Source organism: Phyllostomus hastatus, unplaced genomic scaffold (genome assembly GCF_019186645.2).
Source record: "Phyllostomus hastatus isolate PE091 unplaced genomic scaffold, TTU_PhHast_1.1 phas_contig_196, whole genome shotgun sequence".
Classification (NCBI taxonomy): Eukaryota; Metazoa; Chordata; class Mammalia; order Chiroptera; family Phyllostomidae; genus Phyllostomus; species Phyllostomus hastatus.
This window is the reverse complement of record NW_025333709.1, coordinates 43889-53203: the sequence shown is the minus strand read 5'-3', so window position 1 is coordinate 53203 and position 9315 is coordinate 43889. Positions and strand designations below refer to the sequence as shown.

The window sequence follows — 9315 nt, the reverse complement described above, 5'->3', positions numbered from 1 at the left end:
GGACCAGGCTCAGGACTGCTGAGTTAATGGGTGAGACATGTCTTCCTCATCCTCCCCATCTTGGCTTATTATCTATCCTACCTAACACACCAGTGCAGGCAGATGCTGTTTCCAGTGTCAGTTCTCAGCAAGGGGTGGGTGAGGGTCTTATTTCACAGGTCACTCTCAGTACCACCTGCCTGTGTTGAGGAGGCTCTGAGGGTGTGCAGGCTCAGTGGGAGGGTGGTGACCTGGAGGGAAGTGCATTCCCCATCTCAGGCCTCCTTCTCAGCGCAGCTGAGTCTATGTGGGGAAAACAGAGGGATCTGCTCAAAATCTGAGGTTGGCTACAGACCCCTACCCTGTCCTTATCTTCCTTTGTCCAGTGCTAAAGACCCGGAAGACAAGGGCACTGATGGCTGTTCAGCAGGACTTGTGATCTCAGTGATCCTCTGTGCCAGATTCTGTCTGTGCTGACTCAACTTCAAATGTTACACAAAAGGCTGGAGTTCCCATTTCCAGTGTACAGACTAGGAAGCAGGCAGAGAGAAGTTGAGAATCTTGCCTTACGTCACACAGCTGGAGAAGACAGAGCTGAGATTCACACCCACTATGGACAGATGTGGAATCTGTATGCTGTGCACCAGGAAATGCTGACCCTGAAGGGGCAGCAAGGAGAGTGAGGAAGACCAGGTGCCCAGACTGAGCCAGGCTCACATCTGTGCACAAGCATACATCCCTCCCTGCCGTTCACCTCTGAGACTCTGGAGGTTGTAGGAAACCAGAAGAGCCAAGGAAAGCCAAGGGAGGAGGGGTAGGGAGCTGATTAGGAGAAAAGCCCCCCTTCCCAGTGATGCAGACCCTGGCTTGTGGGGTCCAAGGCATTGTGGATGAGATACAAGAGGAATTCACACGAATTACCATTGTGTGGAGGAAAAGGGATGGTACGGCCACTCTCTCAAGGGGAGAGCACCTCAGAGCACCCCAACCCTTTCCTTGAGAAACTTTTATTGTTTTTCTGGGCACATTACACGATGGTCCCCATTTACTATGCAGAGGTTCACTTTAGGTGGTTACTTTTTGCAGAAAACAAAGAAGAGGATGACGATAATCACTTCACAGAAGGATATTTGCAAATGCAAAGGGAAAAGTGGTTGAACTGGTTACACTCATCCTTGGAAGGTTTAGCATAGATTTTAGGAAGTTACTTTAAAGATATGCAATAAATGTTTGCTGCCTCAATTCAGGGTGAGGGAGTTTTAGCAAAAGCAAGTCTGATTCCCTATGGGAGAAGCTACCCATGGGCATGAACCCTGTCCTGTCTGGGCCCACGCCAAGCAGAATGGTTTCCTATATCCCAAGAGTCCGGGGTATTCCCTTTCCCAATGAGTCTGTCTCAAATCCCTCTCTGGGCAGTAGCCAAAGTAGACTGACTCCAGATTTACACATTTGTAAGGGTTGAATTTCCGTGACTGAGTATGAGTTCTTTGTGGCTCTTCAGGAACCCTCTGCTTTCTGTGATGGGAAGAATGAGGGATGCGTATGGAGACAAAACATTTTAAAATACGTCAAAGAACCATGAAGAAGATTGGTGCTGACATCCCCATATCACTATGGAACTGTTTGTCCGTCTCATCTCATTATGAAACTGGAGGGCTTGTTTAACCAGTCATGTCTGTACAAATTACAATCTTGGGGAGAATAAAGGGCTGTAGACATCCTATGGCTATTGATATGTGACTTAATGCTAATGATTCACTCACTTCACCTGCAAACATAGGGCTTCTCCCCAGAGTGTGTCCTCTGGTGTGTGATGAGATGTGAACATATCATTGAAGCCTTGCCAGCACCCTCCATCACGGATTGTTACAATTCTTGACATTCCTCTGTTCACAAATAGCTTGCCTGTGTCCTCTGGACTCTCTTTCTGGCCTCTTCGGAGCTCTTCCTCCACCATTCTCTCATGCTCACTAGAGCTCCTCATTTGTTCTTTGGAAGGCTGGAAAAAAGGTCTTGAGATTCTCCTCTAACTGATCCTTCTAAGCAAAGGTTTGGACCTTTCTTTGACCTCTTGACCTTCAGCTTTATCATTCCAGCTGTGTGTATGAGTATGTTGCTGCTGCTGATTCTGATCCACTGGGCAGGGTTCCTCTGCTTGGAGGTGTTTTCTTGCAGATGCTCCCGGGAGAATCTGAGAGGGATGACTGAGTTTCACGTGTTGGCCGAGGAATTTCTGACTGGAGAAGGCCAGAGAGCAGGAGGGACATGGGTGGACCTCTGGCTTTGGTTCTGCTGAAAGAGAAAAGTTTGGTCAGGGCAGATGTTGACAAGAATGCCTGGGCCCCATGATTAGTCTCCTGGTAAGACCTGCCCCATGAATCCTTCTTACTGTGGTGACAATGGAACCTCTGTCTCCCACAAAGTGTCCACTCCCAGTCTATCTTTCTTCTTATGTTCATGCAGTGCATCTTCTTCAGAAATCCAGAAACCCATATCAAGGGTCTTTTCTAATACTGCCCAGACTAGGGACTTTCGAGTAGCAGGAGAGGCCATTTCACTCTGAACTACAGTGACCTTTCCCCTGTATAGGTGTCCTCTAAGTCATGTTAAAGAGGAAAACCGCAGGCTCCAACTAGGAATTGCTTCTCTTTCAGTTTTTCAAATTAATAAATTAAAATGTCTTTCCCACCCTTGTTCATGTGGCTCAGTGGATTGAGTGCCTGTCTGCAAAGCAAAGTGTCGCAGGTTAGAGTCCCAGTCAGGGCACGTGCCTGGGATGTGCATCAGGTCCCCAGTAGGGGGCGCGTGAGAGGCAACCACACATTGATGTTTCCCTCTCTTCCTCTTCCCCTCTAAAAATGAATACATAAAATCTTTCTAAAAAAGTCATTTCTCAAGCCTCACACCAAATCTTTACACTTAATTTAATTCAGTGTTAGTCCATATCAAATACACTAAGTCCTGTTTCAAAATATTTCTCCAACCACACGTCTTACACGCCCGACTCTTGCTCCTCTGGCCAGTCCACCATGTGCTCTCACTTGGAGATGAAGTGATCTCTGAGCGGATTCCCCACTGGGGTTTATTTTCTAAAAATTAACAAAGCATAACCAGAACAGAGAATACATCACTCAATAGCTGATGACTGCACAGTAGCACTCAGGAAAAGTCCCAAGTGTCCCAACTCGGATCAAAGACACTGCACTTCAGGGCTGCTAAACATCCATTTGATCTCCATTCTTACTCTCAATGCTGAGATGAAACCTGAGTGACCCTCAGCCAATTCAATGCTGCACCTCTTCTCTTCCCTGCGCTAGCGGCTCCCTCTGCCTGCAGGTATTCTTGTAAATGTTATCTCCTGAGGGAGTCCTTCCTGGACCACAAGCCACAGTGCACCCCCCCCCCCCGCCACACACACACTGATCCCTAGGCACTTGTCCTGAATTAGTTTTTTCCAAAGCACTAACCACTGTGTGGTGTTAACGCACATGCAAGCACATGTGCCTGGGTTTCCCTCCTTTATTGGTCAGCTCCTCAAGAGCAGTGATTCTCACCCTCATGTTAATCTGTATTTCCAGGTCCCAGGACCGTGTCCGCCTCAGAGTAGGATCTCACCTGACAATTCACTGAAATGACGAACGAATGTGTCCTGCCTGAATGGTGTGTCTTGGTGGGTTGGGTGTTGTCTCACAAACTGAAAGGTTATAAGTTTGAGTCCCACTCAGGGAACATGCCAGGGTTGTGGGCCAGTTGGGGGCGTGCCATAGACAACCAATTAATGTTTCCCTTGCACATTGATTTTTCTTTCTACATCCTTTCCACTCTCTGTAAAAATCAATAAAATTTTGTTTAAAAAGATTTGATTTGTATATTTATTCATTTTCAGAAAAGGGGGAAGGGAGGGAAGGAGAAGCAGAGAAACATCACTGTGGTTTCCTCTTACATGCTCCATACTGGGGACCTGGGCCAAAACCCAGGCATGTGCTCCAACTGGGAATCAAACTGGCAGCCCTTTGGTTCCCAGACTGGCGCTCAATCCTCCGAGTCACACCAGCCAGGGCAAAATCCTTAAAAAATAATGAATGCCTATAAACAAAAACGTTTTATTTAGAAGTATGGAGGAAAATTAAGAAACAGCTACAAAAGTTTCAGAGAAACGGCCTTGGTGAGAACTGGTTAGTGCTTGAAATCTTTTTTGCCTTTTAGTCTTTCAGCAGTATTTGCAATTGTATATTTTGTTCATGAAATATTTTAATAAAAAATATAAAAATTTGCCAAAGAGTGAAAGGCATATGAATGACTTGTGAATTTCTGAAGCATCTGATTTGAAACTTTATTGACTTTAGAGTGGATTTTACTCTACTTAGAAGTTGGATCATGAACATTTCTAAGATTTATCTCATTTCTTTCTGTTTTGAAGAACAGTGGTGCCCACCTGTCCCAGCTGTGAGCTCTCTCTTCCACGTGCTGCCCCACTTGCTGCCCAGCTCCTGGCCATACTCATCCCCGAACCAGACCAGCAGCTCACAGCCTGGCCTGATGACCTGGCAGGTTCGGTAGAAAATCTGCCTGTGGTATTGGAAGGCCACCAGGTTCTGCTCTTCATCATCCCTGGCACAGTTCACATACCTGGGATTGAGGCAGAGGAAGGGAGAGAAAACCACAGTGATGAGTTCCTACTACCTGTTACATGCTTGTCAAGCTCATCCCTGATTCTCAAGGCCCTCAGGCTCTGGTATTGCCCACTGCCCCTCATACTCCTGGGGAATCTGTGTTCAGTGTCTGAGTGTCTGTCAGCATGTCACGTGAATTCTTATCTCCAAGTCCTGCTTGCAGTGCAAATGCTGCCTAATACCATTTTCTAAAACCCAGTTCTGGACTTAACCTCCACCCTGACTGGCCATAATATCCAGTGATCTCTGGCTTCTCCAAACTCTAAATTGAGTTGTCTCACACCACAGAACCTGGTACTTGATCGAGGGCTCTGCTTCTAAATTAGCTCACCAATTATCCAGTACTCAGCCCACGTCTGTTTTTCTCTTAAGTAGCCTTTTTCCTACCCGCCCCCACCACACTTCATTTAGGTTACCACTCACTTGCCTGCCCAAGGTTACCATAGAAATTGGAGGTCTTTTTGTCTTAGTAGAATAAAACAGAACAATAGTGATTGATTCATATTCTGTTATCCCTGATAAAAGAGAGCCCCTCTCAGGAAAGGGGCACATGGGCATTCCTCTGCAGGCCTCAGAGCCCAGCTCTAGTTAGAAGTGAGGCTGGAATGGTTTGCTGCCCTCACAAGTTTAGGCCACCCTTGGTTTGTGGTATCTTGACACTGTGCACTTCTTGGAAATTATAGTTAAATGCTTCTGAAAGCAATTGTTTTATGTCTGTCTGCAAGAAGTCCTTCATAAGGACATGGGTCGTGTGATCTGTTTAAGTAATGTATTCCTTCATTTAAACTGGAATATAGTCAGTGCTTAATTAAGGTTTATTTGATAAGTTAAAGTGTAATCCAGTGTCCCTGGTGAATCTAGCTCTTCGAGGTCCTTTCCAGCACCCAGATTGTGTCTAGCAGAGAACTTTATATTTTGAGGACATATGCTATACTTTTTTCCTAAATGTCCCCTGAAATGAAAGAACACTGTATGGAGAGAAAGAGGGAAAAAAGGATTACGGGAGAGCACTGAGGGAGTCATGATGAGAGGGAAAGATATATGGGCGTGTGGGTGATGAGTGCCCCCCTGGTACCCAGAGACCTGTTGACCTCACCTCACCCAGTTGGCCCAGGATCTGTCCTTTCCATCCACATACTCATTGTAGTTAGTCCCTTTTGCGATCTGTTTCAGAAAAGAAATTAAAGATCTTTTATTTTTTTTGTGGGGAGGTAATAGAAGATTTTATTCCACTGTCATCAAAGCTCTTTCAGCCTGCATGGGGATTCAACTGCCAGTTGTGACCACTTGATATTTTTCTTACTCATCGTCTACACATCCAAGTCCACCTGTCCAATCAGAGCAGGAGCCCCACAAGGGAGGAGCCAGTCCTTTGTGTCTGCACCACTTTGCTCCCACTTACCTTCTGATCCTTAAACAGGAGCTCTGTGTTCAGGGGAAGTCCAGTCAGTACAGAGCTAACCATATTGTCCCCTCCATGTCTAGCATGTAGGAGGTGAGGTCCCTCCAAGCCTCAGAAGGCATGTGGGAAGCCAGAGGACAGTGGGGGAGGTAGATAGTTCTCACCAGCCAGGAGTATCTGCTCTTGGCTGCATCTCCATCTTCTGTGATGTGCCCTTCATAAGGGCCAAAGTGCAGACCCACTGGCAAGTCAGCTGCCTCATTCCACACTCCAAGCCCAGCCTCAGGGATGCCTGATGGCCTGATTCTCAACCCGGGGGGCAGGGTGAGGGCTGAGTGGTGGGGATGCCCCTTGTGCACTGCAGTGTCCTTTACAAATGTAGGGGGCCCATGCACAGCACAGCTGTCGATGAAGAAGTTCTGACACTTCTCACAATCTGGAGGCGAGAGCAACAGGGGTTAGGGAAGGGTTAGCACATGTTCCTGGACACAAAGAACTTCAGTGGGAGTCGGGCACTGACATCATTGAGACTCAATCCCGTACTCCAGGTCACTAGAGGAAGGGAATGATTTGGGGAGCAAAGGACTAGATGAAATTATTGTAGCATAACATGCTTCTCAGTGAGGGTCACTTACAAAGGTTGTCATCATCCTGGGGATCGTTGACCTCTTGGTACACACAGCCGTTTCTTTTTTCTATGCTGTACATCTTCAGGTCCATCTCCTTTCTCCTGAGTTCTGAGTTGGAGAAAAGCACGTGAGCGATGCTGGTGGGGTGTGGAGTGTTAGTTCCCATTTTGTCAGATAACGCACAATCTACTCACATCACACTATTACCTGTCCTTCTGCATACTCTGGTATTTACTCTGTTAACTATTGGTTCAGAAGACTAAGACTCTACACTAACTACAGATGACTAATTCAATTTTAGCTTCTAGATCTTCCAGTTACCAGGTTTACTTGCTGACACAGACACCGGCCCACGGTACCCTTGGCATTATGGATGAGACCAGATACATTCACACGGACTACTGAGTCCTGTGGGGGAAAAGGGACAGCACGGCTACTCTCTTAAGGAGAGGGCACCCCAACCCTTGCCTTGGCAGGTTTTTATTGGCTTTCAATTTACACAGGAATAAAGGTAAAGCTCATTAATCATTGTCAGGCAGTAAGGATCAAACAATATATAGTATACAAAGAAGTAGGAGGGCTTATTCTGAGTCAGGGTCTGTTAGCTAAAGAACTATAAAACTTCGGGAAACAAACTCATTTCCTGCTCAGACCCTTATCATTTAATTGGGAGTGTTCTTAGCAAAGCAAGTTTCACAGGATTTTATGTAGTCTTTCTTAGGCCTGATCACCCTGGGAACCCGCCCTTTCCAGCCCAGGGCTGTATCGCACCCTCTGTTACTGTTTCAGGCTTAAGTCAGGCAGGGGAAGTAAGGCAGCCAAGAGATTAGGAGACTTCTCCAAGACGAGAATGATGACTCAAGCTATATCAAAGCCGAGGGGCAAGGGTCCATCACCCCCTTTTGCTATAGCCCCCCCAAGTCCTTACCTGGGGCCTCCCCATGATCATGCCTGTTTAGGTTGTTCCTTCCTTGAGGAATCTTACCCGTCATTGGCTAACTGATCAAGCATTGGGGGCCAGGCAGGGTGGAGTAAAAGGAGCAGAAGCGGGAGCTCCTGCCACGGAGATAAGTTTCCTCTCCTTAGTTGCTTATAGTCTGAAGGTTGCTCACTCAGCCTTAGCCATGGAGGGGTTATAGCTTCTGAAGCCAGGCAGGGCAGGTCCCAACAACTTGCCAACATTTAATCATTCATAAAATATTTATGGAGTGCACATTATGTGTTAGGCATTGAGTAAAGGCCTGGGCACAACACCAGTAAAGTGTAGTTGCTGTCATCACAGATGGATTTATTGCACAAGTTGCATGTGTCAATTGTTTTAAATTCAATTTAATGTTTTCAAACAATATATGAATGAAGTATCCTTATCTTCACTTTACACATTAGCATTCAGGAGATCAGAGAATGTATAGGATCTTTCCCAAAGCTCTACTGCTAACTTCAGTCTGAGGTTAGCTCAGCTTAAATCCAGGCCCATCCAAGCTCCACCTCATATACCAAGGTCATACTTATCAGCCCTTCTATAGGACTTAGAAGAACTTAAGTATCCAAATTATTTTTTCTTACCTGATTTTTGTCTAGTGTGCTTTCCAAAGGCATATGCTTCTCCAAGAGGGGACACTGGTTTCTGGGCATTCTCTGAGTCACTTGCAGTCATCCAATTTGCTGTTCCTGACAATTCCTTCAAAGTATATTCATTGCTTAATGGCACCCTGGATGTTGCCTTCAATGTAAGAGTCATATATTAAAAGATAACATGTATTTAATTTTTTAAGGCTTATGATACAGTTTACATGCATGTCTTTAAAACTTCCATCCTTGGAAATACTTAGGGAGTATGAATATTAGAGGGGATACGGCCAATGTGGGTAATGAATCCAAGATTAGATCCCATGTCTATGGCTCTTTTCTTTCAACTGTTTGTATAATATTGAGAGTGAAGGATATTGGGAAGAGAATAAAGAAATAGTTGGCAGAAACATATCTACACAATAAATGAAATGGTGATAAAATCTGCAAGACCTTAGAAAGAATATTTGTACTTAGATTAGCTGGTTCTCACTAATTCTGTTTGAATAAGGTTGTATTGGTAGCTAGTGTTCTTCAGTTTCATGATCTGTAACATGCTAATTTTCAATGTTCTAGTGAACGTGCCATTAAGTAATGCTCACCAAGGTGTTCTGTGAATTGTGTAATACAGTGTGAATATGAGATTACAGTCCTGCTATCAATTTACCTCTCAGCTTTCTCCATATTTCAAATCTCACAGAAATTACCTTCAGCATTCATTGATCATCTTCTAGTGTAATTTGTAACTGTGAAATCATTCATTCAGCAAACATTTGGGGGCCCTGACCTGGATCTGTGACCCTTGAGAAGACTCAGGTATGCAACAGCCTCTCAAAGAGCTCACAACACAGAGGTAGGTGGGCTGAACAAATGATTCTAAACAGGACGAGAGTGGCCTCACTGGAACTCAGAGAAAGAAGCTGTTACTTCATCTTACAAGAAATGGCATTTGAAATCAGTTCCAGACAGATGAGTTTCTATTGAAGAGTGTGCAACCTATATAAAATCCTTAAGTCATTTTATTATTTGTTGTTTCTCAATCATGAAACCTGAAGCTTCTCAG

General features: G+C 45.2%; 1 pseudogene; it reads right to left on the bottom strand.

Moving 5' to 3' along the window:
• Nucleotides 1-1743: 1743 nt before the first annotated feature.
• LOC123815592 lies at nucleotides 1744-6762 on the bottom strand (annotated as a pseudogene).
• Between the last annotated feature and the right edge of the window lie 2553 nt (nucleotides 6763-9315).